Source organism: Dermacentor silvarum, chromosome 10, assembly GCF_013339745.2.
Source record: "Dermacentor silvarum isolate Dsil-2018 chromosome 10, BIME_Dsil_1.4, whole genome shotgun sequence".
Taxonomy (NCBI): Eukaryota; Metazoa; Arthropoda; class Arachnida; order Ixodida; family Ixodidae; genus Dermacentor; species Dermacentor silvarum.
This window is the reverse complement of record NC_051163.1, coordinates 104,402,001-104,420,573: the sequence shown is the minus strand read 5'-3', so window position 1 is coordinate 104,420,573 and position 18,573 is coordinate 104,402,001.

Below are 18,573 nucleotides of genomic sequence, written 5' to 3'. Positions count from 1 at the left end.
GATGGAATTAGGAAATTTGAAGGTGGAAATTGGAAACGGCTAGCGCGAGACGGGTAGTTGGAGGCCTTCATACTCAGTGGACATGAAAATAGGCTTGTGGTGATGATGACTAGAATGTGTTAGTGACTGAGGTTTTAATTGCTGTTGTTCCTATTTCCACTTCCGCCTGATAACTCATGGACTCCATCATAAGGTCTTGCGCGACATGAAGTGGCAGCGCCCTCAGGCGCGCATCTGTTCTCAATGCAAAATATGAAATGGGCATCTCTTTGTTTGTGGTTCTGTGCTCTCTTAGTTGAACTAGGTGATCCATACAAGCTTGCGCAACAGCCTCGTGGCTTGCGCTCTCACCTGCATGGCTGTAGAGAAAGTGTGTCATCTTCAATGCATGAATCTGCATGTTCAGTCGCACTCTTACTTGCAGTTATTGCATTTGGTGGCATGCGTACCTTTGTTGCCTAAATGGTAAGTAACAGTTTTGTAGATTTATGTTCGGTAAACATTACACGTCTCTCACCTCGAACTTCACTTTGTTTGCGATTCCTTGATGTCCTCGGGCTGCAGGCAGTAAAGCGTAGTGAGTTAGATTGTGCAAAAAAAAAGCATTCTTATAGCCACTCCAAGGGTGTCGGATGGCTAGAAAATTTAAATATTTTTTCACATACCGTTTTGCTGGTGGCACCTCTACTGTTTCGTCAATTTGTTTCTGTGGCATCTCTGCAAAATGAAACACTATTACACACAGCACGCAGGTAAGCGAGCGTGGTATGGTGTACAAGAAGAACGCGAGTCTTGCAAGATTTTCGAAGCGTTGTTGCTTGCTGGAAAATTAAAATATTTGCTCACATCAGTGCTGGTGGTGTCGGTGCTGGCTCCTCTTGGATGTCTTCTCTGTAATCTCTGCAACAGAGAACAGTATTACAGCATAGGTGATTGAACATATTTGCGTCGTTAAGCATAAACTCTCAAAAACCAGGTGCATTTCTCAGTGCTACAAGCAAATAACATTTCATGCAGAAATCGACACAGCCGATTGTGTTACTATGTGCAATTTAAAGTTGTCTTTACGCAGAACTGCAGGTCTCGATGTCCGCTGCCATGGTGTCCGAGGAAACCCCTGGTTGGACGCCATCTGTAGCTTCTGCTCGGCTGCAACGACGTTGGATAAGCACCGTTTTATATATCGCATTTCACATTCATACATGCAGAAGCCATTACCAGTGGTCAGCTGCCAACCTGTCATTCATGCCTACTCACCTCGCATTACGCACATGCTTGCTGTATTACAATAAGCGCTGTATGTTTCCGCTCACCGCCTAAGAAAAACAGCATTCTCAATGTTTTCTGTTGGGCTACTCTTTCAGTTGCTCTGAATGGTGTTTTCATTTGTACTACTTTTTGACTTGTGCTTGCTTATAATTTTATGCCATTTTTGCGTTTGTTTCGTTTCTTAATATTCATACTATTATGTTACTTTTGTGCCCATTTCGAGTCAACTTTGTTGCGTTTATGTATTTGCATTATACTGCGACTATAGCACCATTCTCTGATTTACTATTGCTATACTGTACTTATATAGATATGTCGCTATCACCCATGCTCTTCGGTGCATGCTCTTCGGTGCCTAAGAGGTACCATAAGTAAAAGAAATATGTAGTATCACATGTACCAGCATACAAGCTATATTTTGAAATGTTGTGACTTACAACTTTTTGCCCTCTTAAGTTGAATTTTGTACAGGTGTCAAGGTTTCACTTACAGATAGAGGTTGATGTTACGATCAACCATTGCATGGCTAAACCTACATTGTTTACCCCTACCTTAAATGTAGGCTGCATTTTATATGTTAGCTTGATCGAGTGTCCTCCATGCTGCACAGCATCCTGAAAGAAGTTTACCGTGACAAACCTGATGCATGATCCAGCGTATTAAATGAATAGATCGTGCGCATGCAAATGCCATGTCATGCAGGTGTCCAAAGGCTACTGTAATTTTTGGGGACAGATTTTTTTTCAAGGTTTCGTCCGAGTGTGTAGTGGCAAGGCTTATATAGCGTCAAACCATGCATGATAACAAAACCAATATAGGCGTTTTTCCCCTAAGCACTCTATGCCGCAGAAGTAGTGCCAGGGAGGTGCCTTACAACGCCTTGTAAACATTATTCAGAGACCGACGACGGTGACTCGGCAATGCTGCCGGCTAAAGTGGCTCTGACTAGTATAGCTGCCACAGAGAAAGATGCCTTCGATAGCTTCAAGAGAAGTCCAATAAGCGTTCGTTTTGCACGCTGTGAGCAATGTTGACTGAAGTTTCTTTGCTGCTAGTAGTAGGAATTCCTAAAAAATTTTACATAAATTTAGTTAACACAAGCATAGCATTTTGAGATTACTGTGCAATCGTGCATATGTAATAGTGTTTCAGTATGCCAACCAATTAAAATACATTCTCACTCCGGTGTGACTTGTAAATAAGTTCTTTATTTGAAATTTGCTAACAGTTCAACTTCTGACTGTGCAGAGGTGCAACTTATTGTAATGGATATATGAAAATAATGATTTATTTATGTTTGCGCTAGCTAAACATGTTACTTTGAGGCTACGGACAGTTTGTTCATTGCCTGCCAGTGTAAACAGCATTTCAATGCATGCTGAGCATGCATGTCTCCTGCGAAACTTTCCTTTGCTTATGTGTTTGCAGGCATGACAATAAACTGTTTCATTTCGACAGCAAACTGAACTATCCACAGTTACATCATATAGGTTCCGGATGCGCCATCTCCTCAGTAGTACTTCATTTGATGCACATTACGCTCGCCCCCGACCTAGTCTGATGGCCTCAGAAATGGGGCTCATCTTGATGGCGTGAGGTCTGACATCAAACTCGCCAAAGGACATCATGAACATCTACGAGTCCTTGGGCGTCCCCTGTGGTGCTTGTCAGAAAAAAAGACAACACTGCGATTACTAAAAAGGACTTACCCTCTGCCGCGAACCCCCTGTTGTTACTTTTCTTCTATAGACCTCCGGCTATTGGCAAATCGCCGTCTTAAAAATGTCTCGCAAGTTCTTTAAATTTTTTACGTTCTGTCATCTAAGGTTCGGCTGCAAAAGGTAACTTAACTAAGCCGCTAGATTACTAATGCTTATACGGCCTGACACGCAGACATCGAAGGATCACACGCAAACGGCCCCTAAAATATGCTTCACAAAAATACTGCCACCACCAGTCTCCTCTCGGCGCAGTTTTCTTTGCGTAGTGTGTTAGCCCAGCGCCTTCTTTCCTCGGCTGAACATTTCTTCTCGCTCTACATTTTCACCAACGCTTACGTAAATCGCAGAAAACATTCAGGATCCTTCCCTCCGCCTCTTTGTACTATGTAGTTTACTCCCTGACGGTAGCTGTGTCATCCTCGCGTGTCACGCAATTTCTTTTATAGTGCGCCGTTACGTGGGCTCATGCGACATCGTGCGAACCGCCTCTGGACATTCCTTACGAGCCTTTTCACAACTTGGTCCGTTTCCCCTACCGCACGTTGCCACGCGACGCGGTTTGCCATTACGCGTGTTTCCTTCACTTCTTGCTGCATAACGTCATCCAGCACGGAGCTCCTCGGCAACTGCTTACTGACCGTGGGAGACAGTTCCTGTCCAGGGTGATCGATGACATTCTAAGCCTGCGCGAGTGTTAACGAATGGCTTGACAGAACGCCTGAACCGCACCCTTACTGACATGTTGGCCATCGTTCTAGCGCGCTGATAAGTTTTGTACGTCATTTGCCTATGGACACCCTGGTGCCTTCTGGGTGCCCACCCACTGAATATGCGCCGCTAATTTCCATACAGAAAAAAAGAGGAACAGGGGGGGGGGGGGGGTTGTCCGTGCTTCGTCACAGCGTTTTTCTTTTGTTTTTGTTTTTTTCAATATTCGGTGCTTTCAGGGTAGTGTTATGAGCCAGTTGTCCGGCAGACAAAGAAGATGCTGAAGCATAGAGCCGAAGAGACGAGGAAGAGGTGAAACTGCGGTTCGCCATCTTTGTTGTTGTTGGCCACATTTAAACTTTCAAACAGATCATCATCATCCATCTGCCTGCCCCTGCACCACTGCGCTGCTTATCGCGAACCCCTGTTTTTTCTCTTAAAAATGTGTCCACTGCATAAATAAGTAGTTATAATTTGACACCAGCATGAATCACACGAAATAAAATATGCTTCACAAAATGCCTCTCCTCTCGTTTTCTTTGTAGTGTGTTAGCCGCAACATTTCTTCACATTTTCTTACGGCCTCTGCATCTCGCAATTTCCCGTGCGATCTCCAAGTACCCCTGTCCATTGCGCTAGCGTCATTATTGCGCCGCTATTCCAACTTGCGCCTGCAAATTTCCAGCCTATTTCATGTCCACTGCAGGACGAAGGCCTATCTCCACTTCATCATCCCAAATTTCTGGTTTTCTGCCTACCTCGACTGCGCTTCCCTTCTCTTGCAACATTTCTGTAACCCTAATGGTCTACCGGTTATCCATCCTACGCATTACATGGCCAGCCCAGCTCCATTTCTTCAGCTTAATGTCAACTAGAATATCGGTTATCCCCATATCAAACATATATCAAACAGATATAATAACCACGTTAAAGCTGGCAAGAAAGGCGTGCGTACACAAAATAAACGGGAAGCGACAATACAGCCAAGCTCTGGGCCGCGATTTTGTATCGTTGCTTTTTCCGATGCAACTCTGCGCCCGTGGAATAACGTCCACCTGGCCACACACGGACGTTTCAAAAGCGGGACGGCATTATCATTGCAAAATGCACCACAACGCGCCTCTGCAACATTTCACATATAGTTGCAAACACGAAAGCATATAGCACTTTCGCTTGAGGTACTTACGTGAGATTCCGAACATGTTCCCGATCTCGGGCCATGCGACGTTCTTCTTGTTGCGGTCCTTAAATGATGGGTGCAGCTTGTTGTATATAGGTACGGATACTGCTTAACGGCCTCTATAAGTAGCTCCACCGAATACCCAACACCTTCCATGGCGGCGTGCACTTCGTATTTGCCGCGACGCGGGAGGAGGCCGGATGTAGACACATGAACGATTACTTCCGGTGCGCCGCTCATTGGTTTATCAGTTTTGCGACCACGGTCGCGCGACTGAAAAATCGTGCAGTGAGCGACTAGACCAAAATGGTCGCTTTTCGATAAAAGCGACCATTTGCGACTGGTTGCTTTGCGACCAATTTGGTCGCGCGACCACTGTCAGTCGCCGGTGTGAATGAGCCTTTAGAGTTCAAGAAATTTCGATTGAGGACGCAAAATTTCATTCATGTACCTTCCACGGCAATCTGGCCCATCCACGGCAATATGTACTTCAATAAATTTTCGCCGTACTTATCATAGTCGTTCGCTTTCTGCTTCTCGCTACTGCGCCGTGACATTGACGGAGGATCTTCGCTTTGTCGGACGTCGCGGCCTTGCCTCCCCTGGTCGCTGGCTTTAGTTTTCCGGGCGCAGGCTTACTGAACGACGTAATTGAACTGGAAAGGGATCGCGGGCTTGGTGATCGGTATCGGCCAGGCGCTGGTGTGACCGTGACTTGTGTTGGTAACTAGCAGCTGCAAGTTGACTTCTCCACAAGTAATCTTCGATAGCGATGGCTCTTGCACCATTGCGGGGGCAAGGCGTATTGACAGAAAGTCCACGAAGGCTGACTCGTCGATACGGGCACCATCTGTAGTCCAGCCTCTCCGCAATGGAAGCAGAGTGTCGGGTGTGCGGCTACACCTTGCTTTTCCGTGGTCTCTATTCTCCCTGGGAAGATTCACTGCGCGGAGCCGGTGGGCGGGCACTGGGAGCAACGAATGATGCAGTCTGCAGGGCAGGTTGACGTAAAGTGTCAGCGTATATTGGTACGAGGCGCTCCTGCAGTGGTTGCCCTAGTGAAACAGGCTGCACCTTCGTTTGCGGTTGTAGCATGGCGTGCCTAACTTTAAAGAAACTGTCGACGCGACTTGCGGTTGCTGCAGCTTCCGAAGCTCTTTTTCGCGATAGATCGCACCAGCTCTCTCAACGCTTCGGTGTTACTGCCCACGGCTGCCGAAAGAACGTACACAGGTGCGCTGCTGACATCACGGTTGTAGCGGCGGGCGCGCTGCTGCAGGGCCTTCTCTATCTTCGTCGCCTCGGTGCGAAAGCAGCGAAACTCCGCAACAGTACGTGGCGGGTTGTGACCAACTCTCCAAATAGCTCCTCCTTCATGTCACGCATTAGATGGTTCACTTTGTTCTCCTCGGCATTGTTTGCATCGGCACGTTTGAACAGACGGGATGTGCTCGATTTACATGCCGACACTCTCATTGGTGCATTGGTTCCTGGCTTGTAGAGCATTCTCGGCCTTCTCTCGTCGATCGGCGCTTGTAAACGCAGCAAGCAGATGTCGCCAAACTCCTCCCACGACGTTAACGGCGCCTTCGTGATTCTGATACCATGTCTTTGCTGAAGCCCCCAACGCGAAGTACGCGTGGCGACGTTTCCGTACCCGGTCCCAGCCGTTGACATCTGCGACCCTCTCGAAGTGCTCCAACCAATCCTCTACGTCTTCGTACGGGTCGCCGTGGAACGGCTCTGGCATGCGGGTACACGAGACCTCGGATGATGTCGCCTGGCTTGTCATCGTTGTGTTAGGGGAATACGCCGTATGTGTTGCCATAGCAGCGGGAAGCGGTCAGAATTCAGTCGGGCCTCCCCGAAATCATCGGCTGGCGCACTGGTGCACTGGAGTCAGGTCTCCAGATTCCAATCGTTGAGGATCGAGGCTCCGGTATCTGGCACCCAGGGGACTTCCAATCATACCCAGCACCTCCACCAGAATGTAACGGCATTCCGAGGAGTAAAATACAATAACTGATTTATTAAGGGCGAACCTGTGCCCTGAAACTAGTTATCTTCGTACACAAAGAGTTTACTAGAACGTTCCACACGAGCGTCTCTGCGCCGAACGCACTTTTTCCTCTTCTCCCAGTCATGGGTCGCGCCACTAGGCCTCTTCGATTATCCTGAAGGATAATCCGTCAAACACTCTTTGTCTTGTGCGTCAGGCTCACTTTCTTGTGCGCGTGCACGAGCGGTGTACGTTGCGCCACCCCACGAAAGCGAGCAGGCGCGCGAGACGTAGCAAACGCTCTTCCGACAGAGTGGCTCGCTGACTACCGTCGTAGAAGACTTGCTTAGGAGCAGACTTGCGGCAATATGAACGGACCATTTGAAGAACCAATTAGGCGAACTTCAACAATATAGCATTTCAGTGGCTAATATTGGCTGTTAGTCTCCAATTAAAATCAAGAGTGATAGAAATGGGCTAGTTGGTGGCTCCTCATGATTTCCTTAGGAGCTAGCACGTCACCAAAAGCGCGATCCTGTCTCAGCCACACGTCCACGGACGTTAGTGGTGTGTCTGTTTGTATAAGCGAGAGCCAGAGTATCATCTCTCGTAGCTTTCATTCCAGTCACCGTCATCATCATTATCAAATTAAGCTGTAGGGTTACGTCATTAAACCAACCTGGCAGTGCGTTATGGAGGACGACGCCGTAGAGGTCAGCGCTGGATATCTTTCGACCACGTGGGATGCTTTAGGTGCGCCTAAATCTAACCACACGAAGGTTTCTGCATCTCCCGCACCCATCGAATTGCGGCCGCCACTGTCGGGAATTGAACGCCCGCCGCGGTGTCTCAGTCAGCTAAGGCGTTGCGCTGCGAGCACGAGATCGCGGGATCGAATCCCGGCCGCGGCGGCCGCATTTCGATGGAGACGAAATGAAAAAAAAAAAAAAAACAAACGCCCTAGTGCTTGCGTTGTAGTGCACTCCAGGTGGTAAAAATTAATCCGGAGCCCGCAATCAAGGCGTGCCTCATAATCAGAACTGGTTTTCGCACGTAAAACCCCAGAAGAACAAGAAGAAGCCGGGCATTGAACACGTGACCTCTTGTTCAGCATCACATTGTCGTAGGCACTAAGCCAACACGGTAGGTGATAATCATCATCAATGTCAGTATTGTCATCGTGCTCATGTTCCCCTTAAGATTAGGCATCTCTCGGTAATATAAATACCTTCGTTCTACATCAGCATGCTGCGAATTGCGAGTTTGATAATTCGTTGCTACACCTAAACATCCGAATGTTAAAATTAAAAAATTCAATTATGCGGTTTTACGTAACAAAACCACCATCTGATTATGAGAACGCCGTAGTGGGGAACTCCGGAATTATTTTGACCACCTGGGGTTTCTTTAACGTGCACCTAATTAAGTACACGGGTGTTTAGACGTTTCGACCCCATCGAAATGCGGCCGCCGGGGCCGGATTCTATCCCGCGACCTCGTGCTTAGCAGCCTAACACCATAGCCACTAAGCAACCACGCGGGGTAAAAAATATCCGAATGTATCCTCGTGCTTTCGTTTTATTTTATGGACACTTCAATCGGTTCCGTATAGATTCAAAGGGCGATACCGCGCGCCGTATGCGCGAGCGAAAGCGCGCGGGGGACGCGGGCTATCACGGAGGGCGAACGCACGGCGGAAAACAAACGCGACCGTCCCGCGAAAGGCCATTGGGGTATGGGAGGGGAGGGAGGCGGGGCGGCGCTGTGCTGCGGCGCCAAAGGCGTATCTTACCACTCAATCTCCCACGCGAAAGCAATAAACGGGAAGACGGGGGGAGGGGCAGCTTCTCCTCTGCCAACAACTCTGCCCGGCGGTCGCCGGCACCGTCTCTCATCTCCGCACGGCTCTGACCTTTGTATATGGGCTGTGCATTTGCCGCTCAGTTTCCGTTGAAGCGATAGACCGCGCGAACTTGTGCTTGCTGCCAGCGTTTTGACAGTCGTTGGCTGCGGTCATTCAATGTGATCTATTCATGTTTGCTTGTGCGCGCTGACACCACGATTGTTAATTCAGTTAGTAAGCCAATCTGTCCAAGATTATGCAGCCGATAAAGCTACTATCATTACTCCGAATAGCGTTCTACTAATTTGCTATCGCAATCGATGCTTCGCCTTCGGGCGAACTTGCGACACTTTTTCTGAGCATGAAACCGCAGTTTCCGTGTTGGCTAAAAGAAAAACCGCTTAACATTGCACTCGGCCACGTAACGCTTGAAACAGCGAAGCTGGGCGATCATAGCCCAGCATTTTCCGTAGCTCAACTTTTCATCTTAATGCTCATATGATAATGTCTTTTCGCGCGTCTCGGACTTACGGCCGTCACTGCGCGTTGCATAGCGTAGCTTGCAACACCGAAACCGCGTTGCAATGTCGACAACACGTTCCAGCAGACCCGCTCCGTGAATGCATCTCTCTCGCTCTCATAGCGCGCAAAACCTCTTCTTCACCTCGCAAACCACAAGCGTGCGAACGCGCCAGCTGTGGACGAAGAAGACGGCGCTGGAACGCAATCACATGGTTCGCATAAACGTATGATCTGCAAGCGTGGCAGTATAGCCTAGGGGTTACGACACTCGCCTTGGGACCGTGGGTACGCGGGTTCGGATCCCACCTTGGCAAGAAAGTTAAATTTTTTTTTTTGTATTTCTTGATAGTTTCTTGATACGAACCACAAATTACGGCTGGCTTAAACAGCTTCGCTGTTATAATGCGCCCGGCGCTCGGCACTGTTGTTTCGCTGTCACAAGAATTCCGGAAGACCGTCCGAGCCGGACGGTAATTTCATTTCCACTTGCCACATGGTCGCTCGCCGGCTACGATGTTATGCTGCTGAACACGAGGTCGTGGGTTCGAATCCCAGCCACGGCTGCGGCATTTTGGTGTCGGTGAAATGCTAGAAACGCTCGTGCTCTTAGTCTTACGTGCGTGTTACTGAGCCCCAGGTGGTCGAATGTAATCAGTCCGAAGCTCTTAACTACGAGGACCTCGTATGTGTAATTTTTGGACGTTACATTCTTAATTTTATATTTGATTTTTATGTAGAGTTCAGCGCTAAATTAGGTGCGCACGCAGAATTGAAGCAGATATTGAAATTTATTATTGGTAGAACCAGACGAGGCAAGAAACATTGCCATCGCACATTTTGCGCCTGAACAGGTCACTGTTGACGCGTGATTTTCCTTTTCTGAGTCTTTACTGCAATCTCCGATCGAAAATGCATATTTTAAAAGTGTACCTACCCTCGCACATTCTCGAGCATTATATAACCCCGGTATATATTCCTATTTGAATGTATTTTGACAATCTGTGACGTCACGCAGAGCTGACGCACGCATCTGCCCTCGGTGTCGCCGCCTGTCTGTCTCATTTTCGTGCTTTCCTTGAGGCGAGCAGTCTTCGCAGTTGCAAGCGCCACTTATTTGATATTCTGCCACTGGAACCGAAATACGTACTCCTTAAAAATTTCCTTCAATTCTTGAGCTTGTCGTGCCAAAACCACTATTTCATTATGACGCGTAGTGGGGGACTCCAGAATAATTTTGACCACAAGGGGATCTTTAAGGTTAAAGTCCTCAATGCACGGGAGACGGGCGTCTTGGTATTTCGCCCGCATCGAAATGCGGCCACCGCCCGCGCCGTCGTGTGAAAAGATGCTTAATATGATGTTAAATTTTGCTTTTAACTACCACCCTAGAGGTTATGGTGCGTGTAACTTTCTTGACTTGGAGGCTTTACCAGCAAGTTCTGCTACACTATGGTAAATCCTCGTCCAAGTTTCTTGAACAATGAATTTCCAGTGATATTGGATAAAAGTTTTAGTGAAGTGAATGGTTCCCATTATAAACTCATGTCAGTGGGGTGCTCCAACGCAATGCTTGTTAATTTCATCAAACCAACGTAATGAGAGCGAGTAGACCGCTGAAACAGGCAAGGAACGAATAAAAGGCATCGACACAAGCACCGTTTCTGCCCCATGTTATTCGTCCCTCAGCTGGCTTCAGCGCTGTAGCCCCTTTGGATGTGGATAACTAACATCTTGTTGTAATATGTGTAATAGATAGAGCAAATAGTTGTTGGATTTTATTGTAGAAGTTATCTTGTGCACAGACAGTGCAACGAACTTAGTAAAAAACAAAGAAAAACAGCTACACTGAAATGGCGAAACGTAGACGTCAGAACGTAGTATTTCAAGCAACAGCAAAATTGATTAACCCTGTATGCATGTGACAACGGGTGTCTTTATAGATTTAAACTAAATATTTACGGAACATAGCTATTAGACGAAAATTATAAAGTGTGATATCCGTTCATTGCGATTTCAGTATTGCATGTTGCAGAGAGTTTTGAAAAGTAACGGCAAACAACTTGCTTGGATCTGTCGATGTTCTGGTAAAGGAGCGGTTCATCGAAGAGTGCGCCGACCACGGTGTACAGGATTGGAGTGGGCATGTTGGGGGGTACATTGGAGTTGACGTGATTGCGGATATCCTGCAGAAAATATATAAAAAACTGATGAAATAAAGGCGGCGTACGCACGAGTATGTATAACTTCAAATCCCAAGAGAGAAGCGAGAACGAATTATATAAACTAAGAAGACAAAAGACATTGTCTCGTTTCTGTCGGCTTTTTCCGAGGTTGTTCCTAACAATTCTGCGCCGATATTAAAACTGTTACATGCGTACAAGTTTGCTTCTAGGATAAGATTAATCAGTAATTAGGAATTGTGTTGGGCTGCACAGCGCGAGCTCGTGGGATTCGATCCCGGCCACGGCTGCCGCATTTCGATGGGAGCCAAATGCGAAAACACCCGTGTACTTAGATTGAGGTACACTTTAAAGAACCGGAGGTGGTCGAAATTATTCCGGAGTCCCCGACTACGGCGTGCCTCATAATCAGATCGTGGTTTTGGCACGTGAAACCCCATATTTTTTTTGTAATTGCTAGGGACATATAGTATCATTAAATAAATTGCAAAAAATTGTGACTAAGAGGTTTCTCGATGCATGTGACGACATCGCATGCATGGTTTATCCGTCATCGATTTTCGTTGACAGCTTTCACACGCGTCGGCGGCGTTGCTATGTAGGCCGGAGCGATACACATGGTTTCCCTCTGTTTTACAAAGTATTCACGCTTGTATTATTAGAATGAAAAGTATCACAGAAACCACAAAAATGTTTGCATTAGGTTGTTTCGCATTATGCTTCGCGCTTCTTAAAAGCTCCGGACATACAGCATTGCTTAGTCCGCAGCTGCGATGCAAAACAGCGCCGGTGAAACCACATGCCGACTGGACAGAACTTATTTCGTCAGCGTTTACTGTTGCCCTGCCCACAATCGGGCCGATCGGCACAACATCGGAACGGCGCACCAACAACATGGCGTGCCGAGTCGTGGAGAGCGCGCGACGGAAAGCACTGTGTCGCCGAATGAAAATCACACTTCGTGAATGAAGGTTAACGTGCTGCGCTTGGCAGAGCGTCACAACCAGTGCTGATATTGCGACCCCTGTCCCCGGTTAGCTGGTGTTACCCTCCAAGTTTCTGGCCCACATGTTAGCACTGGTAGTATGCAATGATAGCACGCTTTCCTTCTGAATGGTAAGCTCCCAGTCAGGATTTCGTAATGCCTGTCGTATGCGCTACTGCCTGCCGTATGCGCTACAACTTATTTATATTCTTCTGTAAATTGTTAAAAGAACCGCTTTTACGACAACAGATGCTAAAGGAGCATAAGTTAAATCACAGGTAAAGCTTCATTATTGAATGCACTTCGGAAATACCTGAGACAAGCCACTATCACGGTGTGAGAGTTTGAATTTGATCACAACCCCTCCTCACTTCTTTTCCGTCACTTTCCCCAAGTGTAGTGTAGAACGAAAGGGAAATCAAGCTATAGCTAAGGCTGACATCTCCACCTTTCTTTAGATAAATCGCTTCATCTATTTCTGCACCAACATTGAGGGTGATCGTAGATTCTGTTGATCGCTACGGTCGCTGATTGCCTGCACGGCGCACCTGTAGAATCCTCAGGCATTGCAAGAACTTGGACGATGAGGCGTACCGGCGGTACAGGCTGAGCATGCCGAAGTGGGACACTCCTAGGCTGAGCAGTTTGTCTACAGCGGTGTTTAGGTCACCGCTGAGGGCATCGGCGAACAGCGTGTCCTTGCTGTGAGAAGAAAGGTGGCGAATGGACACAGTGAGGTTGCAAGCGGGGCACAAAGTGTACATGAAAGGTACTCTTGCAGCAACTAAATTAAAGGAATAGTAAATGCAAAGATTAAGTCAAGCTAAAGTGGTAGATTAATGCTCCAGGACATCTAAGGGGTACTCGAGAAATTGAGGTAAATGCAGGACACGATTTGCGACTGACCCGGGACATCCAAGTTCTAGCCCGATGACGTAGCAACTCCTCATAATTGTCTCTCTAGTACGCAACCTCTCGTAATAAGTTCAGTGCATCGCATTACAAGAGAAAAAAAAATGCAACTTGTCCATTTGTTTGATGTTTAGAAGAAACAACTGACGTTACCCTTGACAACGAATCGGGCGGTGGAAAGGTTTCGTTTTCGCTCCATTTGTTTGATGTTTAGAAGAAACAACTGACGTTACCCTTGACAACGAGGCGGGCGGTGGAAAGGTTTCGTTTTCGCTCTACTCTGCGCCTCTGGCGCTTTCGCGTTTCAGTAGTTTAGTTGTCGCCTAGTACAGCGCTGGTTTTACTGGCTTGCGAAACTCGCACAAACTGCACGTAGCACAACATGATCTTTGTAGCGCAAAAACTCGAAAATAAATTATAACAGTGAGAGGAGCGAGAGGAAAGGAACGGCGAGCGCTACATTTCGTTTCCTCTCGTTCCTCATGTGTTAGCTTTTATTTTCGAGTTATTGCGCTACAAAGCTCATGTTAAGCAAACACCAACTCGCCCAAGAAGTTATTCTCATACACGTAGCAGAGATGATGTCGCAGGATACCCGAACGGTTCATGCCATTTGACCGAAAGCAGCTCGGTTTCTTCGTGGCCGCGCGTTCGCGTTTTGCGCTGAAGACTGTAGCGCCGTCTATCGGGCGCTGTTTTCTTCATCGACGGCAGTAAAGGGCGGTGATGGCGTATGCAACGTCACACTGCCCCTCTTGGGGGCAGGCGATTTGAATTGCAGGGAAGAAGTTTGGGCGTGTTGGTAGGTCATTGTAATCTTAACTGGGATTCATAGCGCTAAAACGACACAAGGACGAGGAAGAACACGGGACGAGCGAATCTTGACACCGCAATATGACACCATATATATATATATATATATATATATATATATATATATATATATATATATATATATATATATATATATATATATATATACTTCCTTCAGTGTGTCTTTTGCAGTGCCTTTCCCAGTGAGTATATATATGCTTACTAACTGCAATAAAGCAATTGTTGAAAGTTAGCGCTCGTCCCGTGTTCTTCCTCGTCCTTGTGTCGTTTTAGCGCTATGAATCCCAGTTAAGATTTGAATTGCGCTAAAGGTATGCGGACGTTTCAGACACGATTTTATCTTCAACTGTCTGCGAGATTTCTAGATGGTGTTTTTTCCATTTTAATATGTTTCTCTTTAGTGTCCTTTAAAGGCGCAACAGCAACTAAATTTCACTCTGGCAAAACTGAATTCATAAATTAGTATATGCTATCCAATCAATAATAACAGAGCTGCTGCTAAACATCTGATTGTCCAAGTCACAACCTTTAAATAGCACTTTAGCAGACGACGCGTGCAACTGGTGGTTACTGGCTGTGATGTAAATTTCAGCATATAGTCTCCGAGATTTTCCGCACACTGCAGGCGCAGCCGCATCTCAGAGGTCATGCCGAGAATCCACGCCTATAGTTGTCATCGGTCTTGGTGCTGCGCCTTGTTCGGCAAGCGGTAATGACGGCGTGTTAATTTTTTGTTCACTGCCAGTGTTAAAAGCGGCTATTTCGCGATAAGCCACGCATCCACTCGTAATACAAACGTAATATATTTAAGATTTTTATTAAATCGTGTTTCATGAAGTCTGATATATATATATTCAGTGCGAGAGCGTCGTACACATCATGGATCAGAAATTCAGAGGAAACAGAATCTCAGCAGAAGTGCGCTCAAATAAAAAAATTAATCACAATCAGGAATCTCAGCAGTCAGATAAGGGGTCCCGCCTGCAGTTTTTACTTTGGGACCCTTTTCTGTATACTACTATCTGTGTACTAATTTACTTATCAATAAAAATGAATTGAATATGTAGTCGCTTGCCCCCCAAGGTATACCGAACCAGAGACGCTTTATGGTGCATCTGGTGACACTCACGCTGGGGAGAAGGAGGCGCCTACGGCCGTAATGCGCATGCTTTGGCCGAGCGTCAGGAAGTGGTCCAGGCCCGAGTCGGTCCAGCCGCTCGGGTTGTTCTTCAGGTAGAACGACTCGTAGAAGATGAAGTCGCACACCCCGTCGCGCGGAATGCTGCTGACGTTCGTGAACTTTATGCTGACGGTGCAGATCAACGGGCTCCTGGGCCATCCTGTCGTGGTGTACAGAACAGCGCTCTATTGCATTGTGACCCAGTACACGTGTATGTACACGTGACATGTACACGTGTCAGTATCTGGTAGCTCGAATCACGCAGCCTTAGCACACCATCAGTTAGCATACGAGTATTTATTAGCCACTTGCCTTCTCTGCTAAGTTCACGTGTTACGCGACACCATCGGGCAAAAAAAAAAAGGATGTTCCACGTGAGTGGCGCTGGTAACACTCCCAGGGCTAGAGATCTAGTACAAATACATACCCAAGATATTGGATAGGTTGATGGCCGTCGCCATATTGCAATTTGTAGTGCAACGCACACGTAATGCGGAGGTTGTGAGTTCGTCTCCCACCGGCGACAAGGTATCTTATCAGCCCACTTTCATTTTTTTCATTATTCTCTACAATTTACTACCAACAACGGCTAATTACCCCTATGCTTTCCTTGGCTCTATTGCCTTTCGGCTTTATATGGTATTGTTCTATCGTGTAAGTCCAACACCCTGAATTATTTCGAGAGAGGTTGAAGAGTCGCGAGACCGTCAGTGATGCAAGCAATGCAGAATGGCGGCGCTGTTCGTCTCTCAATAAAGCAAGTCCGAGATGTTGCGCAAGCCGATGTTGCGTACTTCCAGCGCTTTTATGAATCACAAGTTCGCTGAAAAATCAATGCAATGGTGTCAAGATTCCAACTAGATCAACTTTCTGTACTAACGACATACATTAGTGTCGGAGCTGTTGACGTCGGTTGGAACGACGGGATACTACGATAAGCATTACATCGTGACTACAAAGCTTGGCAGTCAAGCTATGGGGCGGACAGCTTTCAGTTAATATTGAGAATCAAAACTTTGCACTAGACAGACAGACTTTGCACAGTATTAGCGAACATACAGGGCCTGTGAGTAAGAAGATCGTCACGCCAAAAAGACCCGTCGCCATCGGGTGGCTCGTACCCAGCAGGTGGGGCGTGTAGCCAGAGGGCGTAGCCAGAGGGCGTGCCCCCTTTGCAATAGGATAAATGTCGGGTCACTCGACATTTTGCGTGTGAGAACGAACCGGAACTTCTTCACAGTCACGAAGTGACGAATGCACTGTACATTTGACGTGGTCGCAAAGACAAGAAAGAGCGTGGTACGTTTTCTTGCTTAAAAAGCTGCCGGCTGCACTTTCGTTTCTGAGGTCTTCCATGCATGAGGTCTTCCATCCGTAAACTTGCGGTCGTCGGCGTTGGTGCAATGCTTGCGTTGGCAGTTGCTGATGTCCATTATTGTAAACCACCTCTGTATAATTTCCATGAATTAAATTATGGGTCCTGGTGTAGCGAAGTCCAGATCACATGTGTGACCGGCCTGATGTTTGAAGTAGGAAAGTGCGGCAGTTACGGGAACTGAAAACAACTGCACTGCTCACCTGACGTTCACTTTTTCGATGTTTGGTGGATACAGGTGTTTTCTGGTCAGGAACCTTACTGGCCTTACTGTCGAGTTCTTCTGCATTTTACTTCATACTTTGATGTGATCTGCTTTTCTTTGCCGAAGTCCTTCGGCAGAAACTGTGACCTCACATTTTTTATAATGTGACTTTGGTCGAAAGAAAGAAAAATCTCCTTAGAGGGATCGGCAGGGTGCGACGCCTGTATGCTTGCCTTGCCTGCGCAAAGAATGTCCACTGCTGCCACATTCACCTTGTGGTTGTCGGTCACCAGCCGATCGATCTCCAATCCCTTTATCGGTCGTCTTCTTGGTAAAAAAAATACCCTACAGGTGGAATCCTCGAGTGCAGACCGCACAGTAAAACGCACAAAGGAGTTGGCTAGGACTTCGTCTACTGAGCTGGGACCAATATCTTCGAGTTCAGGGTTCATGTCCACATACCCTACAAATGCATCTTTGCTTGCTGTATAGATCCGCTTCTCCCGAATCCTCATCTTGTCTACCACGAGACCGCACACCTTGGACTGAGGTGTGCGAAGTTTTTGTAGTTCTGCTTCCAGGCGGCAACGTACCAGGTCGTTAAACCCGACTTCTCCGGCGACTGTTCCAATATATTTCTGTAGAGTGCTTCGACATGGTAGTCGGAGGAGCCCCTCAGATGTGATGTGCTCGTAGGTCTTTGTCGACAGGTGTCGACTAACGATACAGTGTCTGATTGTGATTTCAGACCACTGCGGTTTCTTTTTCTTGTAACTCTTAACTTGGTCTCGAAGCAGCACTGCTTTTGCACTTCCGTCTTCATCGGCCGCAACTTCTAAAAATGCACGCACTAAGCAGCTTTCCTTAAGCTGTCCTGCTTAGTCTATCAATTTTCACTCTCAGGGCGCGTTCTTTTTGTCGCCATCGTTTAAGCTGGCCAAAAAAAGTTGAAGAATACGGTGTTGGCACTGTCTGTGTGGCGAATGAACATTTATCATTGGCTTTGGTTTATCGATTCTTGTTCCTCAAAGCTGTGGCAACATTTGTGACCTGTTCTCTATTTTCTGCAGGATCATGCGATGCGCCCATCGGTGCAGTCGCGCCATGTTCAAAGCTGAGTGCGCTGCTTCTACAATCTGGGAATTGCCTACTGGTTTGTCCAGCAGCACTTGGTGACGTCGCCAGCTCAGCAGGTTGTTCAGTTGGAAGGTGCTACGTTGCTTTCTGCAACAACATCTTCGTCTTTCTTATCTCCACACACTGACAGGCAGGGCACACTTGACGAAGGCTCGCGCTTGCGTTTTCCGGTTTCTCGATCCTCGGGTTTCGCCGGAGCGCCGCATTTCTCCGTGCGCGGCGTCCGGGCACTGAACACACTGGGCACGTTGCCTGGGTTCAGTTGACGTCGCTTGCAGTCGTCTCGGAAATCAGGTGGTTTGAAGTGTAGCAACAGTGTAATCAGATGTAGTGTTAGGTACGGAAACCTTTCACGTTATTGCAGTTATCCATCGCTCTCGCGTAGGGCTGTCGGATGGTAGCTCATGAAAGGACACTCCGGGCTCCTTTCGTTGTTCGCTTGAGGTGCAGCGTGGGACGCAGCATTAGGGCATCGCGCTTTACGAAACACACACAACAAATAAAACTAGTGCTGAAGTGCGAA